Raw genomic sequence first — 20721 nt, forward strand, 5'->3', positions numbered from 1 at the left:
AGATAGGTTAGATGAGAGCCAGTTTGTTTTTATTTTAGGGGGTTGGTGTCATATAAAAGATTGTAGAAATTGGATCCAAAATTGAGTTCCATTGTGGCATCTGTCATTATTTGGAACAACTAGGTCACCTACTCGAATCATTAGATACTGAACTGGCACGAAACACATATATTGATTCAGGGTTTGGTACAAGCACATGCAATAGTACCAGGCTATCCAGTTCTGGGTACTTGCAACTTCTGGGGCTCTCAGAACATCGGAAAGTTGGTGAAGGCCAATGGAAACTAGACATGAAAAGGAGAGCCTCAGAAAATAATTGTCAAAAAATGCACTCCACGTTTACGGTACGGTTCGGAGGGCGCGGTAGACGGGGGATGAGCAGTTCAGAAAATAACTACTGAACACCGAACTTCATTTGAGGATAATGCACCAAGTCCGCTCCACCGGGAGTAAAGGAAGCAGGGGGAGGAAAGTTGTTTTTTCTCCTCGGAATAAACGGGGAGTGGTGCAGGAGGTGAGGGGGAGGTGGCCGGGCCCGCGGCCCCGCGCTCGCGCTACCCGGCCGGGAATTTGGAGAGGATCCCTGGTCGCGCGGCGGCGGCGGCGGCGGCGCGCGAGTGCGCGTGTGAGCGAGCGAGCGTGCGGGCGGGCGGCGAGTGCGCTGGGTATTGGCAGCCGAGGAGTGGAGGCTGGGCGACTCCGACTCCCTGACGCCAGCGCGACCAGATCAATCCAGGCTCCGGGAGCGAGCGGGCGGGCGGGAGGAGGAAGGAGAGGCCGAGCGGCTCAGCCCGGGCCGAGGCGCGGGGAGGGACCCTGCGAGCGCAGCGCCCCGCCGGCCGGACCGGGGCCGCGGGACCCCGCTCGCCCGGCCACTCGTGCGCCCGCGCGGACGGGCGCGCCGCCAACCCGGTAAAACGAAACAGACTCGAACCCAACTTTCTCCTTTGCCGCGTCCCCGCCCTCCCTCGGCTCCCAGTGCTTTCCAGCACCGCCGCCGCCTCTCGTGGGGCAAGCGCGGGCCCGCGGGGCTGCCGCGGTTGTGCGGGGCCGGAGACGCGGGCCGCGGCGGGGAGGGGGCTCTTCCCCGCGTGGGGCGGACCGGTGGACCCCCCATGATGGCGTCTCCCGGCCGGTCCGAGAAGCGAACCTGCCACCTCCGCCTGCTCCGGCGCCCAGCCGCCCAGGCAGGGCTCGGCCGGGGCTCCCCTCGCGTCTTTGTTGGGTCTGCGGTGGGGAAGCCGCGCTCGTCGGTCCCGAGCCTCGCCCCCGGCCCTGGCAGCGGCGGGACCTCCCCTGCCGCCCTCCCCCTCCGCCCGCTCCCCGTTTCTCTTTCCCTTTCCGCAGCCGGGCCGAGGCCCGTGCGCGCTGCCCGCGGGCCCATTGTCCCGCGCCGGCCCGGCCGACCCCTCCGGGAGTCGGAGGGCTGCGGCGGGCGCTGCTCTCTCCGCGGTCGGCGCCTCGCGGAGCGGGTCTGGCATGAGGGGGGCACCCGGTGCCTTGCGCCCCTCCGCATCCCAGGCGGGGTCCTTTCTCAGCCCCAACGAGCCTCTTGGGGGTCGAGGTCAAGGAAAGTTCGCACCGAAATTCCCTCTAATTTATTCAAAGGCTTGGCGGCGGCGCGTAATTTTTTTTTTCCCCTCTTCCGCCTACACCCCGTGCGTCTCCCAAGTGTTGTCTCATTCCTTTCCCTTTACCGGATTCGATTGCCTCACTGCATGTGTATTTGTGAGTTCGCTGTTGAACAACTGTGCCTTTACTCCGCTGTCTTTGTTAGTGTTTCTCGGGGTGGTTGCCGCAGGACGGCGGGGGGAGTGGGTGTGAGAGACAGACGTGGGCTTGTTTTTCTAGTTGCTTAATAGACATGTAGGCTTGTAGGGAGAACGTTTCCTTGAGGTACTTTAGGAAGCGAGGAGGAACAAACGCCGGCCGGATCTTAACAGCTACAGTAGCTGCGGCTTTTGTTTATTTTGGGGCGCATACGATTTTTCAATCTACTGTGCAGGATAGCCAGTAGGACGCTTCCCTTCTGGAAATCGAGGCGCGTCTCAGCACCATCTCCTTGAGGAAGCATCGTGTTCGTGAGTGCCGTGGGCAACCGGCCTTTTCCTTTCCCCTCCTGTTCCCTTCTTTCCATTGTATCTGAAGTTTCGGACTAATGACACAGAAGTTGCATGATTTCAGTTTGGCATCCTGTTGCTGAAACTCTTGGCACCTCAATCACAGAACGCCTTCATTTCAGAACATTTCTTGCTCTAATTGCCTGTGGTGGATAGCATGCCTACTTTCAGTAACACAATGAGAAAACTGTTCTCTGCCCATGTTGACTTTTCATCTTGTTTATAATTACAACTTTACGTTTTATGGGAGGTAGCTGAGCCATATTGGAACCACTATTTCAAAAAAAAAAAAAAAATCGAGGCAGGACCCATGTTCAGGGCCCCAGCATTTTCAAGGAGTATAAATATTTTGCATCATTATTATTCTGATGTAGGTGCCAGGCCTATGTAGGCTGAACTGATTAAGGTGTTTGTCCTCCTCTCCCCTCCCTTTCCCATTTGCAGTTATTTGATATTTCTCTGCAGGTGGTGTACATTTGTGTGAAATTGCAGTTCTTAGGAAACTGTAACCAGGGTCATGAGAGATGATTTTCTAGAGCTGGGTGATGCCAGGGCCTCTGGAGGATCCAGGCAGGATGGGGTTTCTTCTGAGGGTAGGGATTTGTCCTTGATTTAGTTTGACCCCTCCAACCATAGGTATGTAACCAAATACATTTTTCCTTTTTGCAGTATCCATTGGTTTTATACCCTTGAAGAGCTGATGACCTTTGCATTTTAAGAGAAATGACCGTTTTTTAGGCAATTAAGAATGTTAACCTCTTACATCTCTTGGAATTTAAGTTAATTTTTTCCTGAGTTCATTAAAGCATTAAGTAAGTCCCATTTTCCCACATACATTTATTAAAAACTGATTTCAGTTTGTGATTCTGATTTATAATAATTCTGGGTTAAAGATAAAATTAACTGATTTGGTTAGGTAGGAAAAAGAAGAAACTGGGGTGTAATTAGACGACTGTATTTAAGCTGTAGTCGCCTACATAATCAAGGCCAGGCTGTGTGTGTATAAAAGATCTCATTTGTGTAGTCTTACAAGGCTAATGGAGGCATCATTGAGGCTTTATAAATAATGTAAGTTGTGTATAATGTAGAGTCTCCAGAGACAGCAGAGAAAGCATCATTACCAGCCTTTTCAACCTGCTTGAGATCTTAAATTGATTTACAGCACTGAACTGGTGCAAAATGATACATCAGGATGACATGGGGTCAGCCTGTAAAAGTCTATGATGTCAGCCTATTAGTTCAGTCATCATAATTAAACCATATTACAGGGGCAGCTAAGCAGGGGTCTGGCGTTATACTTCAGATATGGGTGGTACATGGATTTTGTTTATAGTGGAAAGGCTGAGCTGCCCAGGAACGCTAGTCGCTAGTGTTTCTGAAAGAGGGAAAGGCTTACAGAACTCTGAATTTCTGAAGAAATTGAAGATAAACGAAAAGATGTTCAATCTGCATTGTCTAAGTAGCTTTCCATTTGGTAGTGGAGAGACATTTGCATTGGGGGTTCTGATAAGGACCTTTGCGGCTCCAATCCTGTGTATTGAATCAGGCTTCATGTGAGCTTGAATTTAACGTGGCCTTAGGGACATTCTAAAATATCAGAGGTCCACATACTTCTTATCTCTGATCCTTTCATTAGCACTGAGTTGCACTGTATTGATGGATCAGCTGGCATGTTATTTCTTTAACTAGTCACGGTTACCAGGTCTCCACTGAAAGCAGATATCTGAATTGAATGTATGCACAATTTAGGAAAAGAAGACTCATTTTTTGCTGAAATTTCTGGCAATCTTTATTCAGTTTATGGGTCGGGAGGTGCTATCTGGGGAGGTGCTATCCAATAAGGTAGCTGTAGCTACATATGGATATTTAAATATAAGTAAAATTGAAGTTCATCTTCTCAGTAGCACTAGCCACATGTGGCTAGGGGCTACCATATTGGACAATGTATATAGAACATTTCCATTATTACAGAAGGGTCTACTGGACAGTGCTGCTCTAGGACCTTTACTTCTGCTTTTCCTTTCTACTCCTCTTTCAGCAGCTTCTCTGCTTACTACTTCTCATGAGTTTGTGGGGTCAGGAAAAGAAAGGGATGTAATTTTTCCACCTACTAGTTGCTCTTGAGAAAATAAAAAACAGTTTGGAAGTGATAATTCAAGTACTGGATAAAATGAGATTGATTTTTCTCTGGATCATATTTATCATAGACCCTAATTTGAGTTAGCATGTAGTTAATATGTTCAGAGTTTCTACTGTATGCTTAATTTTAATACTCATACCTTATTTAAGCCCCAAAACTTACCTAAGTACTGTTGTTATCACATTTTACAGGCAAAGAAACTTGAGTTCAGCGTGATTCAGTGTCTTGCCTCAGGCTACATAACTAGTGAGTGATTATGATTTATAATCTTAGCTGGGATAAGAACAGGCAGTCTGACTGTAGAGCCTCACTTTTAACTATATATATATATATATTTTTAATTTATATTTATATGTGTATGTTTTCTGTCTAGAATATTCAAGTAATCATTGTTCTGCTGGGTTTTACTATTTCAGTATGGACATGACTTGACTTTTATTTTTAAGGCTTTTAGATAGATTTGCCCTCTGTTGTACTTTTCTGGGCTGTCTTCTCCTGCTGTCTTCTTTTGAGTGCTTAAGAAGAAATATAATGTTTACATTATACATATTTAAGCAGAACATAATTGGAAGAATAAATCTGACAAAAAAGTAATGTATTTCAATGCTGAATTATTTTCATCTCTGCTTTTCTGGATAATTCCTGCCACTTTCCGAACCTTGTATTTTTTTGTAATATCACAGGCTGATGGTAGTGAAGGGAAAAGTTCTAGTAGTTCACTTTATCTCCTCAAAATTAATCTTCTCTTAGCTGTTAGATACTGTACTTGGAGATGAAAATACTTCATGGCGAATCCTGGAAATTTTTTCCCACATTTAATGTCTCCTTGTGTGTAGTCTTGCAGTTTTTCTTAACCTCCCCCACCCCCCCTTTTTTTTGGTCAGCCTGTTTAAGAATCTGATGAAACCATGGATCCAATATCTGCTCATTCCCATCCTCCAATCCAAAGATCCTCCAATCCAAAAATGTTTATATGCCCTGGTGAGCTTGTATACACAAGTACCCAAATTGCATGATATTTCAGGTGAAGGACATCCATGGGACAACCTTGCCAAGTGCGTTCATAAACATTAAGATGTGTAATTTCCTTTGTAGAGAACAGAGATACTTAGTGTTAAAAGCGGCTTTGAGGATTTTCTAATCCCATCGGTTCATATCAAGCTGAGCAGTCTGCGGCCCAGAGAAGATAGCCAACTTGCCTAGAGTCACCCACCTAAGTGACTGGAAGAGGGAAAGCCAGAACCAGGATCACTCTTACTGTTGTTCAGTTCTCATTTGTTTATCGTTTCCTGCTGCGCTCATTGTGTTCCTAAGGCTTTGGTCTGAGCATGTCCAGTGTAATTTGGGGAGGGGAGGAAAGAATAATTTTTGGCATGGTATCGACTTTTTTGTACCTAACATTGAGCTGAATAGGAATCAAGTCTGACAACCTCAGAGAGATGTTTTTTACAGATTAAAATTGATTTTTTTCATTTTAGAGATGGAAAAGAAAAGCCCTGTGTCTCTTTTAATCAATGGGACCTGCTAGAAAATGGGAGATCCAAGTTTGTACCAAGGTCAAATTAAATTAGGCAGTTCTGCTATATGAATTTTCTCTCTTGACTCTCAAAAGCAAATCACATTCTTAACCAAAAGCTAAAGTTTGGAGTATTTAAAGAAGGAGCTAGGGAGTATTAGGGAGAGAATTGGAAAGGTCTGAGGAGAAGAAAGATCATTTACCTACAAAGGGGTAGAGGAATTTGATATTAAGTCATAAAATGAGGCTGATGAAATGTTCTCTGTATTGGTACTTCTGTATGCGGTTTTACTGTTTGTTCTTTCTTTCTCTCCTCCCTTTCTGTCCCAGACTTAGCAGTTTATTATAAAGGATTGAGCTCAAGGACAGCAGAAGGAATAAGTACACAGGGAAGGGACAGAGGAAGGGCTGCGGGGCTTGCATGTCCTCTCCAGGCCTGCCGCTCTCCTAGCACTTCAATGTGTCGAACAACTTGGAAGCTCTGGTTTTACTTTTTGTACCAACATTAGCAGGGGATGCTTTGATAACAAATAGGGGCATCACCCTTTTCCTCCAAATTGAAATCTCTTGGCTCTTTATATTCCTTTTCTGCTATTACCTGGTAGTGCAAATAGTGGTGATCTGTCATCTGATTTGCAGCAAAAGTACCTGAAGAATTTTTAACACTTACTCTGGAGTAACTTCCTTAAAAAAAAAAAAAAAAAAGCAAATCTAAGTAGCATGAATGTAATTACTTAAAATCTAAATTAAAATCTTCATTTTGGTATGCACTATTACGATGGAGTCAATTTTAGAGATACACAACAAGTCCTATTGGGTAAAAAAGTAACATTTGATAGCCATTGCTAGCTGATTTACAGAAATGACCAGGCTCTGTAGCACATTGATTTATGTAAGAGAGGCTGTTTTTCAGACAGAAAAAGCCAAGACTTTCATAAATAGTTCAACTCCAGTGATCACATCAGAATTTTAGGAAAGTACTGGGAACTGTAGTATTTGAGCAGTTTTACATCTTTATAGTTTTTGTTATAAGCTCAAATCAGAACTCAAATCAAGACTCCCTCTTGAAAATAAAGCATCCAGCTTTTGAAGTTTTAAGGGAATCCTTACCGGGCCGTTTCTACCAAATCTCTGCTCAGTTCTAGTATTCAGATAAGGAGCCTTGTTCCCTTGTTAAGAACCCAGATTTATGGTGTGGTGGATTGGTTTCGTAACTAATTTTCTTGAGATAATAATCTTGAATTTAAAGAAAGAACACATAATACACTGCAGTTAATTATGCATCTATATGCTGTTAAGCTTGAATATAAATAAATAGTCACCATGTCATATTTGCAAAGAGGAAGATGGACGGGTCTAGCTATTGATTCAAAAATATATTTATATACATAATTTTTAAATGTTTTATTTGTAGTTTCTCCCTAATTTTAGGGTAGCCGTACTATAGATATTTTTTCCTATAATCTCAGATAGTTAGGGTATATTTACTCAAACTGTTCATTCATTTTCCCTTCCTTGTCTATCTTTTGTGGTTTCTTTGTGGTGTGCTTATGCAAAGTGGAAGTATTTCAGATCTTTAAGGTTTTTTTCTTCCAGTTTCAAACACCACAAGAAAAAAAAAGGGGAACTAATTGTCTTTCAAGTATTATAATTAGGCATTAAATTAAGTCGTTTAGTTAGCTAAATACATGATTTTTTGTTTGTTTAGATTGAAAGAAAACGTCTTTTTAATGCAAGAGGGATATTACATATACCATTAATTTGATAATTTTGATGCAGTATTATAGTGACTATATGCTCATTTATTCCCTTGAATATTTATTAGTTCTGAGTGGCTCAATAATTAGAAGATACACAAAAATGGGAAATTAAATACAACAACATTGCAAGAGTTATTACAAGATAATACAGGAGGAAGTTGCACAGACAACTCACATGAGGACCACTGTGGTATGGAAGGACATGTGGATTTGCATAGATAGAAGGGAGAAACATTGTAGGCAGAGTAGTGGTATGGAAGACCAGGGAGGTTAAGCCTGAGTGTTGAGATCTCCACAGCAGCACTGTCCCAGCAGAACTTTCTGCAGTGATAGAGATGTTTGCTGTCTACACTGTCCAATGTAATAGCCACTAGCCCTAGTGGCACTTAAAATGGGGCCAGTGCAACTGAAGGGAGTTGCACTTTTTAATCTTAATTACGTTGTGTTTAAACATAACTGTGTTTATCCTGTGGCTGTCCTGTTGGACAGCCCAGATCTAGAGGCTGGTGAGCAGCCCTGCCTCACCGCAGTGGGTGTTCCTGATGGGCTCAGTATGGTAAGCCGGAAGACACACAGAAAGGCTAAGCTGGGGTGAGAATTTGCGTACTTGACAGTGCCAGAATAAGGAAGCATGGGGAAGTCGCTGAGGGTGAACATGCAGTGTAGATTGGAGAAGGTAGGGCCTGGATGCCAGGAGACTAGTAGGAAAGCTATTTGAGTTATCTATGTGATATGAGATGGGTTTTATGAGCAAAAAAACAGTTGGTGGTTGTTTGGCTATAGAGTAATGGGAGAGAGGTATCAGAGAGTATTCTTGTTTCCAACCTAAGTGGCTGGAAAGTTAATAAAGTCTTTTCTCAAGACTAGGGACGAACTGGTTGTGGAAGGGGTAAAGAATGAATTGACGTGTCGAATTAAGGTAGAGTATCTAAGTAGAAGCGTCTTACAGGCAAGTTGGAGATACGTAACCAAAGCTTAGGGAAGGGCTCAGAGCTTCACAAATAGATTCTCAGGAGTCATCTCCTAGAAATGATGGTTGAACTTCCAGGAGTGGATAGGTATTTCCAGAGGACCATGGAAAGGAAAGAGCTGGCGGGTTGAGTCTTCCATTGAAGTCCACAATTGGGAATTAGTAGAAGAAAGAGGCATATTTAAAGTGGATGGCAGAAGAAATTGGAAGAAAGATTCGGGGTCAGAGGAGCAGTGACACCAGAAAGCCTGGGGAAGAGGGATTCCAGAAGTAGGTTCAGAGTGGGAAAATGTTGTATGGTTCATGGTGAAGGAGAAAAGGGCAGGCTAATCGAGTGAGTGCAGGTGTGAAGAGACACAGAGCATATTAAGAAATGAGCAATAGATTCTCAGATGCCCTCGAGTGGCTTGTATTTCAAAATAGATGCGATCTCTTTGATTCCGAGGTTTGAAGGAAAGAAGTTAATGGACAGAGAGCAATATAAGGTGATGGAGTTAGTGATCTGGAGCGCAGGTGACAGAATATTAACCATTGTAAAGGGGGAGAATTGTCCGAGAAAGCAGCAGAATGGGGTCCAAGTTAGAAAAAAGGAGGTGGCAGAGCTTGTGGCAGCTTGCGCTGACTTTCGCGGGAGTGTGGGAGACGAGGCTCTTCCTGGGATGGTGAGGTGGGCGACTCGGCAAACGGTATCGGAAGTTTAACAATAACGGAGAAGTTTTGAAAGAACCATTGCAGGTAGTGTGCCAGGGGATCTATGGAAAATTCAAAGTGTAAACAGCAAGGGCAAAGCCTGGTGGCAAGTTTGATGTGGCTGTGGACTAGGTAATTGTTACTTTCTGGGATAGCTTGATGGCCTGATAGTAAGATTGGAGAGAAATGTTGGTGAAGATGATTCTGGCCTAGGCAAAGCAGGTCACTTAAGAGACGAGGCTCTAGAATCAGATTGCCTGGGTTGAAGTCTAAGCCCCACCACTTACTTTTTTGTAACTTTGGGGGAAGCTACCATTCACTTTCGTACCCAGCTTTTCTTTGTTTGAAAAATAGAGATAATAGTATTAGCCTCAGGATTGATAGTAAGATGAAATGAGTTATACTTACATATTTCATCTAATTAAGATGCTGCTAATTATTTCATTGCACTATTTCATGTACTACTCAAGGGAAAAAACCCGTTAATTAGGTATGACTTACCATTGATTGTAAAGTTCTTGGTTTCAGAGGTGTTAAAATGGAGAGGGAAGGTGCATTTTATGTTCAGTATAGGATTTGGTGCATAGTAAGCATTCAGAAAACGTTAGCTGTTTATAAAAATCAATGTGATTTTAGAGTCTAGAATGTTAATGAGAGCGGTATTGAATCCAATCTAGATAAGGGGTCACAGGTTATAAGGAGTCTAATGGATGTAAATGAATTGAGAAGAGTTAAGCAATGGGAATCCTGGTAATGAAATTGTGAAATATCAAGTTTGGGAATTTGTAGATGGAGCATTTCCCTGACTATTGTAGATAAAGGTTTTTGAGAAAAATATAGTAATTGAACTAAGAGAAGAATGCCCTTTAATGATTTAAAGAAGTTACTTAAATTGCCCAGAGCTTTTAAAGATAAGTATTCAAATTTATCTGTGGCTTTTTTTATAGCATTCGTTAGTGTTATGTTTTGTTTTGTTTTTTTTTCCAGTGGAGTAATGCACACTCAGTGTAGGAAGATTCTGGCATGGATTCTTGTCGTAATGTCAGAAGGAGAGGGGGAGATTGATTTGTGCCGTTTCATCAAGAGATAGGAGAGGGTCATTAACAGCCAGCTGTAGAGCCCTTTTAAACGTGGAAGGGAGAAACCATAAAGGAAAATTGTATAGATTTGACAGCATTTGTGTGGCCAAATACACACTTACAAATAACTAAACATGAACTTACAAATAACAACCTTTTAGGTAACATATTTGCAGCAAGTTACTGTTCTGTTTAAGAAACTTCTGAAATCGATAGGAAAACAGCATCCCTAAAAAACAAGATTGGTAAAGGATGTGAACGATTAAAAAATACATGAAATGCTAGCTTCTAATAAAAAATGTTCTCCTGTGTCCTGGTCAGATTCCTCACTGGAGTAGGGATGACGTTGTTTACTTTATTGTGTTGTTCTTAATGTACCAGGAAGTATCGGCCTGGGAAAACTGGGTTTTTTTCATTAAAGCCAGAATTTCCCAGCTGCCTAAGCAAAGCTGGGGTTACTGGGAGGTACATGGTATATATAAGCCAGAGTTACAAGAGACAGGCCTTCTCCATCTTATTTCCTTGATCATACCTGCTCCTCTCCTTGACATGATTTTGGGGTCAGAGTCTTGGAAGAATGTGGGGGGATTCGTAGCCCATTAGGGTTCTTAGTTATATGCAGTTTCTCAATCAGCTGATGTGATTGATGAAGCTGAGAGACACCAGTGCTTCACAGAGTCTATGGAAATGGGCCTCTTACTCTCCTACCTGAGTTGCAGCATTAGACTCTGTTTATAGTGGCATTTTCTTATTCGTAGAAGACACGGTGGTAGTCTTGGAATACGGTTTTGATTGTTGAAATGGGTTAGTTTATAAGGCATCAAAGTAAGAAAAGTCCTCTTGTGTAGTAGAGAGAAAATAATTTAAAAAGTTAGGCATCAGCATTTAATTTCCCGTATTTTCTCTCAAGGCTAACAGTGATCATGGGTGTGAAAAAAGGCTTTTCATATGCTGCCCGTGGGTGAGGTCCATACCTGACGGAAGCACACTCAGTCTTACCTCAGTATTAAGGGAGTTCTTAACCGAGCTGCTAGACAGAGTAGAATTATTTGTCAGCATTTTCTGCCTCACCATCTCCTTTCTTTTAGATTTTTTTTTAAAAGTAATCTCTACACCCAGTGTGGGGCTTGAACTCACGATCCCAAGGTCAAGTGTCACTTGCTCTACTGACTGAGCCAGCCAGGTGCCCCTTAGGTGATCTGTGAATATCTCAAAGTTGGGGGGGGGGAGACTTTTATCTCACTTATAGACTTCCCACTTGGGTTAGTACCCATCCCCTCCTGAGTGAGTGACTGTGAGTAGGAACCCTGAACTGATATGCCTTGGTCAGTCTCAGACTCTTTAAAAGCTGGGTGGGAGACGGAGGATGACCACCTGGAAAAATGGGTCTTAATTTTATCGGAGACTGTAACTTTTCACGAGGGAATAATAAGGCAGCGCATGGTGCGTTAGGTTTAGCCCCTCCTGGAGCCCAGGATGGCAGATTGTATATGGCTTGCCATCTCATCTGTTACAGCTTCCTGTTTTGCTTTTTGCCCATTGCTGGCTTTGCAGTCTGGCATGATTAATAACACCCTCTTTATTTTCCTTGTGTTCGTGTTTGTGAGCTCAGGATTTCCATTGAGTTTGTTCAAGCTTGAGGGAATGTTTGATTGGTTTTAAATGTTTTCCTGTTAACTGTGAACAAAATTAACTTGATTAACATTCAAATGGTTGGCACACAAACTGTATTTATAGCATTTGTGTGCATTTAAACACTGAAGAGTTTTGTCTTGTCAAATTGTGCAGGCTGTGAGATGCTGATTTGTATTTCATGAAGGGCTCCTTTAAGAAGGTGCACCCTCACTGTGGGGTTCTGCCTTTTGTTAAGCCCATATTAATCAATTCTGCAAGCGACTTGCACACTCCTGCTGTGTGTCTGCTATATTTAGGGAGGGATAGAGTAATGTACACGTCAGTTTCTGCCTCCAAGAAGCAATCTTATCAGTAAGAGGAGACCACAGTAAGAAAAGTTAAATAACAAGCCATCATTACTAATGTTAGGTATTCTTAGTTTGAAGGTGTTTCTCTTATAATTGGGATAGCCTTTACAATCAAGGGATTGAGAAGGAAGGCTGATGCCGTTGGTAGAGCTTTTGTTTCCTGGCCTTCAGTCTTTGAGCATCTATACTTCATAAGGTATGTCCTATACAGTTGATAGGGTGGGAATCAGTGGTCATCAGTGTTAGACTTGCGCTAAAAATCTTTAACTTTGATGAACAGTACAAACCATCTTGTCTAGTCTAGCTTTTGTTTTAATAGCCTTTATTATGGTTACCTTATTACCCCTTTCGACTGAGTTCTTTGGGGGTAATGGGCAGTGTCTTTATGATCGCAAGATTGATCTCCCCTGGTCTGCCCATTGAAATCACTTGAACCACCACCGCAGAACTCCGTGGACCTGCTGCTAGGGGATTCTACTCAAGGGTTATGGTGGGGAGCTTTTATAAAATTATTACAGGCAAGTTTAATGTCCACCAGCATTAAGAACTTTTGGCCTGACACACAGTAGGTACTCGATGAGTGGATTTTTTCATTTTGATTGAAGTTCATTGTGGGTATGAACTATGTCTTTTATACCCAGCAGTACTTGGCCCTGTATGCTACCCATTGTAGGTGGTCAAGCCATACCAATTAATTCTGACGATTGATTGTTTTGTTCTTGACTTTTTAAAAAAATTTATTTATTTATATTAGAGAGAGAGTGCGCACACAAGCAGGGGCAGGGCAGAGGGAGAGAGAATCTCAAGTAGACTCCCTGCTGAGCACGGGACCCGGCTGAGCACAGGACCCACTGAGCGTGGCTTTATCCCAGGACCCTGAGATAACAATCCAAGCTGAAATCAAGAGTTGGACGTTCCAGGGGCACCTGGGTGGCTCAGTCGTTAAGCGTCTGCCTTCGGCTCAGGGCGTGATCCCGGCAATCTGGGATCGAGCCCCACATCAGGCTCTTCCACTGGGAGCCTGCTTCTTCCTCTCCTACTCCCCCTGCTTGTGTTCCCTCTCTCGCTGGCTGTCTCTCTCTCTGTAGAATGAATAAACTCTTTAAAAAAAAAAAAAAGAGTTGGACGCTCCACCAACTGAGCAGGACGTTCCTGCTTTTTCTTTGTTGGAGGAGAAAAAGAGAGGAAGAAAGGATGTGTATGTTTGACCTCTTTCTCTTGTCAGTTCTTGAAGAGGTCAGCAATTCCTTATGTCCTAGTATCTAGAAGTGGAGCTAAACAGAGGTGTCGAGGCCTGAGACACTTAGATTACAAGGAGAAAAGGAGAGGCAGAGTGGAGAGGAGTAGAGCAGTGGTTTATCTGCCAATGTCTGGAGAAATTTGGAGTTGTCACATGTTGGGGAGGTAGGGCAAGAGTGATTCTACCAGCATCCAGTAGGTAGAGGGCAGGGATGCTGCTTGACATCCCATAATGCTAAGACCGAGAAACCCTGCCATAGAGCATGAAGGAGAGGGGTGAGGAGGCGGATAAGAGTTGAAGTGGTAGTGCCCCCAGCCGATGTTTCCACAATACCGGTACACGGTTTACTTTATTTTCACCTCTGCTGCTCATTCCCTCACCTGCATCCTCCAGAGTTCAGAGTACTAGTTTTTGCCATTATGTATAGATAGCATTGTGACTGTCAGCTGTGTGTTAGCCATTAAAATGAATATTTTACTATTTTGCCCATAAATTTTCTCCATCTCTACATTTGTCTGAGTGGAAAAGTATTACCTTAAGAAAAAAAATAAGCCAGTAATTTTGTTTCGATTTGTTTAGTTTATGTTTTCAGTGAAGAACCCTAAGAATAATCAGTGGGAATGTAAAGAAGATGCATTCTTAAAAGGAGTTTAATTTTGATGTTCCACAGACTTATAAGAAAAGAATATTAAGAGTTGGACACATATATGCCTCTCCTTGGTGTGAAGCCATGGTGCAATTTTCTTACGTCTTGTTGAGTTGTAGCTTACGACTTCTTATCCTTATTTTGGGCTCTTTAGATTAAAATGAACTTAATTTTGTCATTGCTGCCCTGATAAAAATTCTTGGTTTTTCCCATGTTCTAGGAAAGTGGGAAGTTATCAAGAAGGAAAGAACAATGAAAATAAAAATAAGTTGGGAAGGGAAAGATTGGAGGGATTAAAATAAAACTCTAAGCAAATCCTTGCTTACCCGTCCTTCTGCTTTATACATGAGACCCAGGAGGAGGTTATTTAGGAGGGGCAAGGTGGTGGACTGGTGGCCTTGGCAAGCTCCTTAACCGTTCTGTACCTCCGTTTCATCATCTCTAAAGTAGTCCTTATAGGATTCTTGTAAGGAGTACGAGAGTTAATAGGTATAAAGTGTCAGAACAGTGCCTGGTGCTTCATTGTGAGTGGTGGTGGTGAGATGAGGATGGTTTTTGATTCTTTTTGAACACTTGAGCCCTGTTGAAAATGATGGAGACCATGGATGCGCTCCTAAGATGTCATCCAGTGAACCACGTGCATGGCAACTCCCTCCCTTTGAAGTTGGTAGTGATGGTGACAAGAGTTTGTTGAGGCTGAAATTGGTGTGTTTCAGATGTTCTATTGAGGCCGTTTCTTGCCTACAGTCAGAATTTTAAGAGGTGGAGAGATTTCTATGATAAAATATGTTTGCTTCTGTAAGTTTTTGTAATATACTAAAACCATTCTAGTTAACTGACTGCATCATCCACTTAGAGATTTTCCACAGCAGTATTTGAATCTTGAACAGGCATTTCTTTAGAATTTGCTGTGCTCTCAGGGAATATATTAGTATAAACAATGTTAGTATATAATATTAGTGTAAACAAACTGATAAGGAATTAAAATCTTTCCTTGGTAAAGCATAATGCATCCCAAACACAGTAGGTAATTTTTTTCAATTCATTGCGGTAAAATTGAATACAATATTATATTAGCTTCAGGTGTACAGCATAGTGATTTGACATTTGTATACATTGTGAAATGGTCGCCTGAATAAGTCTAGTTACCATCTGTCACCTTACAAAGAATACAATATTATTGACTGTATCTGTCATGCTGTATATTACATCCTCATGATTTATTTCTTATTTATTTCCACTTATAAGTGGAAGTTTGTGCTTCTTAATGCCTTTCACCTATTTTGCCCCATTCCCCCAACCTTCCTCCCTTTTGGCAACTACCAGTCTATTCTCTGTGTCTGTGAGTCTGGGTTTTGTTTTGTTTGTTTTGTTTTTTAGATTGTACACATAAGTGACATCTTGCAGTATTTGTCTTTCTCCATCTGGCTTATTTCGCTTGGGATAATACCCTGAAGGTCTGTCCGTGTTGTCACAAATGGCAAGATTTCATTCTTTTCTTATGGCTGAGTAGTATTTGTGTGTGTGTGTGTGTGTGTGCGTGCGTGCGTGTGCGTGCGCGCGCACCCCAGATATTTATCCATTCATCCACAGTTGGACACAGGTCGCTTCCGTATCTTGGCTATTATAAATAATGCTGCAATATATGTACGGGTGCATGTATCTTTTTGAATGAGTGTTTCCGTTTTCTTCAGGTAGATACTCAGTAATTGCTGGATGATATGGTATTTTTATTTTTAATTTTTTTGAGGAACCTTCATACTCTTTTCTATAGTGGCTAGACCAAGGGTTCCTTTTTCTCCCTATCCTCACCAACACTTGTTGTTTCTTGTCTTTTTGACAATTTTTTGATAAAAGCCATTCTAACTGGATAGCTCACTGTGGTTTTGATTTGCATTTCGCTGATGCTTAGTGATGTTGAACATCTTTTCATGTGCCCGTTAACCATCTGTTTGTCTTCTTTGGAAAAATGTCTACAATGGTTATTTTTTATTAAGGCTGTTTCGGATTATCCATTTTATTGTTCCTACTGATGTGACTACTTGACAGTCAGTTGAACTCAATTTGTATTTTTATTGCATGGTAGGTAACAAAGCCCAGGATGCATTCGAGATGTAATCGTGGCAAAGAAAACAACATAGATTGTTGGCCATTCGCCCTGTATGTATGTTCCTCCTTAGATAAACGTGTGACTCTTATCACAGTCCTCCTTATAAGATGGTTCTGCCATCCCTCACTGACACACTTCCTAACTGTAAGCTTGGTGGTGGTGGGAACTGTACCATACTCATTTTCTTTCTGCTGCACTTTTATGTTGGTGTTAAGCGCTTAAAGAATTTCTTCAATTAAGTAGTGAATTAGTGAAGACTAAAGTTCTCCTAGTAGTTGAATGGGAGAAGAATTTGGGTTCTGAAGCCTTCTGAGAGCTTCACTAGGTGTTTCCATTCTGACTGGTAAGTAAGTCACTGTGGAAAAGTTCATGGATAGGACCAGACTGAACATGTGACTGAGGCAGAGAAAGTGTGGGCTTACAGTACAGCTCTCATCTAATTCTGTACATTATGCTTGCTTATATCCAAAGCATTTTCCCCCCAACCCACTGGGAGATGTTGCATTTGTTCCTTTTAGCCCTTAGCTGGAGGAAGCTGGTCCTTTTCTGGAAGAGGGCTGCTGCTGTTTTGTTGTTTTTTTCTGCGACGCGGCCAAGCAAACCTTTGTAAGTCCAGTTTAGTTTTTGGCAGATCGAAGACAGGCTGTCATTGATTGTCATGTGGAGGAGAGTGAAACCTGGCTAATGTCAATGTTTGTTTCAGTGCTTGTGTAAACTTGGATTTTTAGAAATTATTTCATTCTTCCAAGTAACAGATTTATAAAGTGGAAAAGTGACAGGACCAAATTGCTTTTGAAGATATTTGAATAATACAAAACTTTTTTGGGGTAAGAAATGAATGCATTGAAAAGTTTGAAGGATATTTGAATTGTTAATGGAAAGGGGACTAAGGGACTAGAATGGGAAGAAAAATTGTTTTTTGTTATAATATGCATTTTGTAAAATTGAATTTTTTGATCATGTGGCTGAATTGCTTAATAAAAAAGTACATTCCCACCCATATCCTATTCACCCGGAATTAAGTCATATATTCCAACTCTGAGTACAGGAATAGATTTCTCTTAAAAATCCCAGTGCAATGATAAATTCCACTCTGTGCAGAAATACTTTCAATTATTTTTTCCTTTATAAAAAGATAAATCTTGCCACCTCTTGGTCATAATACTGTCTTATAGAGCAATGTAGAATAAATGTTACCCTCTTCAGTTTTTATTTATTTTTGTTACCGGGGTTTTAAAATCGAAAACAGTAATTGGTTATAAGTAAAAATGTTCTGCACTCCCCTCCTTCCAGCTCACTCCTAAGGGAACCACTTACTTGGTTTTGTGCATTTCCTTCCGGGCCTTTAAAAATATACCTATGTTATTATACCTGTACAGTTTTTGTTTCTATTTGTGTTACTGAAATTGAAATGGACCTACTGTATCTATTGTCCTGCAACTTTTTTCTAACTTATGGTATGGTTTTCTTTCCCTTTTAGACATGAAAGTCTGTCTTTTTTTTTTTTCCTTTTTTAACAGTTACATCATTGTCGGATGTACCATAATTTATTTAATCATTCCATTATTGTTAGACATCTGGGTTATTTAGAACATGAATATGTTTGTGTGTGTCCATCTGAGGATGTTGCTTCCCTTGCAGCTGTCTCAAGGCGTGGCTGTTCCTTCTCATAACCTTCCTAACGTGGTGCCTGCAAGGGGGGCCCTGTTCACTGCCACCACACCATTCTTCCATCCTCCGTAGAAACACCCAGCTTTGAATATCATGTCAGATTACACCTCTCACTTTCCTTCCTCGTTAGTGCTTTACTGCCCGGGTCCCCATCATTCACCCTCATTCCCAAGAGATTTGAACTTCCAGTCGTTACTCCCTCCCTACTGCTCCTGTGGTAATTCTTAGACTTCTTCTCCGGTGACCTTTGACCCCATCTCAGAGACTCCGCCTCATAGTTCCATCATATGGGGTTTTGTGTGTCTAAAAATTAAACTGATTTCCCCAACTTTATGGTTAATTATTTTCTTTATTTACTTCAGCAATAAAGTGTATTTGTTCGTGGCCATACCTTCAGAATATATCCAGGATCTGACTGTTCTGCCACACTGATCCAAACCTTTGACCTTCTCAAACCACAATTGCCATAGCTTTCCGAATTGGTCTCCCTTGTTCTTTCTGCTGCCACTACCACAACCGCCACCACTCCTGCTACTTCCTCCTTCATTCTTTCAGGGCGCCAACCCCTGGTCATCCTGTCAAGCTCTGTTCACATCTCCCCTGTGGTCCCCAGCTCCGTTCAGAGTGCAGGCTGGGAAGTCCGTGGGTCGGGTCCCGTTAACTGGCCCACCTCCACTCTCACGCCTGCCCCTTGCCTCGTTCCCCCTGCTGCAGTGTCCTGTCCCACTTGTCCACGTGGCTCAGCCCATTACCTTTCTAGGCCTCTCTACAAATATCACCCTCTTCGTAAGGCCTTCCCTGACCACTGGCATGTAGGTCTCATGAAGGCACAGACTTTTGAAAATATGCTTTTTGTCTCTTTTGTTCAGTGCTGTGTCCCCAGTGCTTTTCCCTCCTTCCCCCCTCCCTCTCTCTCTCGCTCTTTCTTATAAAGTTAGAACTTCACGGGACGGACAAAACTAGGACAGAAACTTCTTTTTTTTTTGTATGTACAAAGTATTCAAATTACGTTCCTTATTTGTGAAACTGTTGTGTTAATAAAATATATTACATTTTTTGGCATGTTGTAATTTTCAGATCAGTTTTGCATGTTCATATTTGAGCCTCATAACAACCCAGCAGGATAGGTGGTGGAATCAAAACTTGGTGGAAAAGCACACTGAAGCTCAGAGAGGTGTTTTGTTCAGAGTACATCTTCTAAGTGGAAGCTTTCACTCCAAGCGAAGGGCTCTTGTTTTCTCATTTAAAAACATTTTACAATGACAGAAAAATTGTAGGGGTTTTATTTGAAAGTGTGGGACATGTGCCCTGATTTCTTATTTTGGACTGAGTCTGCCTGTTGTTTCTGTTTTCAAAGTACATAGAATAAATAGTTAACTTTAAAATTCCCGACAGTGACAGATCGACAAGTTTTATTTCTCTCACCTGTGCAGGAAGTGGCCTCCACCCAGTGTTACTGAATTAGGAGGGAAGTGATTTTTTCAAGTGATAAAAAGAAATAAAATTCCATGCTCTTCCCAGAGGAGGAGTTCAACAATTGGGAGAATGGCGTGAGACCATATGTTGGTTTGTAAAAGGATATAACTTGTAAAGATGTTTCCTTTGATGCCTGTGATGAATATGGATGTGTTTCCCTTCTACAGGGTCCTGATTAAATTATTCAATTAAGAGCTGAGCAGAAGGATCTAAATATAGGGAGAGGGTTCAGGCTGTCCTGCCTTGTGTATGTCAGCTCACCCCTACAGATGTGTGTTTGTTGTCATAAACAGCACCTGCGAGATCAGTGGAGAAGGAGAAATATGTTCCAAAAAATGAAATACAGCAGGATTTTTTTTAAATATAAGGCAGTTTTTTTTCCTCTCTAGCCTACTCCATTTTCATTTGTGAATTTGGCATTTGAGTTACTTAAAAAAAAAAAAAGCCTGATTAATGGACTCTAGCACCTGTTGTGTGTAGTTATCTGTTTAAAATGTAGATCTGCCACTTACTAGAATATGGTCTTGAGAAAGTTACTTGACCTCCTATTCTCAGGTATATCAGTAAAATTGAGGTAATGATATATAGCTTGAAGGATTGCTGTAAGAATCAATAAGATAATGTTTGTAAAAACAACCAGTATAATGCTTACATAAGGTAATAATGCAATTAGAATAATTTTGTTCATTTGTTAGTGATGAATCATTCATAACTGACCACTCGTGGGAATTTACCACATTTAACATTCTTTGCAATCTGTGAAATTGCTATTCTATTTAACAGTGACTCAAAGAGAGTATTTTTCTTTTTTCCAAGAGACTATGGTAGAGTTTTTCTTCTTGTACTCAACAAAATTAAAGTTTAAAATGCCTCTGGTCTTCAATCTCGTGTGTTTAAGGAGTGAGCACTTGCAGGCCAAATGACTCTCTAGTTTTTGAGTTGGGGGTGAATGCAGATGAAATTTATCAGGGTGAGGTAGTTAGGACCTGGATATCTAGAAAGGCTACCACGAACTGAAGAGCAGTCTTCCATTACAAGCATGAATTTGAGAACAGGGATTCAGTGGGATTAAAGAAGCGGCAAGGAGATGTACAAATAAGCCAAACTTGTTTGTTGAAGTTGAGGATAGTAAGAAAACTTCCAAGTGCCTTCAGTCTACTTAACAAGTAATCATCTAATAAAACAGAGCCGACACTTGCTATCCTCTGGGGAGTCTCTGTGACTAAGGAAGATTGACCAGTTGTCCTATAAGCAGCCTAGGTTTGTCAGGGTGGAAGGACTTGTGTATGCAGAACAGAACCAGAAAGCATTCTTGTCTTCA

At 41.8% G+C, this 20721-nt stretch overlaps 1 protein-coding gene across 2 annotated transcripts in view; it reads left to right on the top strand.

Moving 5' to 3' along the window:
• Positions 1 to 855: 855 nt before the first annotated feature.
• SMAD1 (SMAD family member 1) overlaps positions 856 to 20721 on the top strand; it is a 74802-nt gene continuing 54936 nt past the window's right edge. Inside the window, exon 1 of one of the 2 annotated variants that reach the window (XM_040626343.1) lies at positions 856 to 912. The gene's annotated coding sequence lies outside the window, so the exon portion shown is untranslated. Of the gene's footprint in view, positions 913 to 1903; positions 2082 to 20721 lie in introns of those variants that run through there. The other variant, XM_008685444.2, reaches the window with a different exon arrangement.

The sequence above is a fragment of the Ursus maritimus genome, unplaced genomic scaffold, assembly GCF_017311325.1.
Source record: "Ursus maritimus isolate PB19 unplaced genomic scaffold, ASM1731132v1 scaffold_11, whole genome shotgun sequence".
NCBI lineage: Eukaryota > Metazoa > Chordata > Mammalia > Carnivora > Ursidae > Ursus > Ursus maritimus.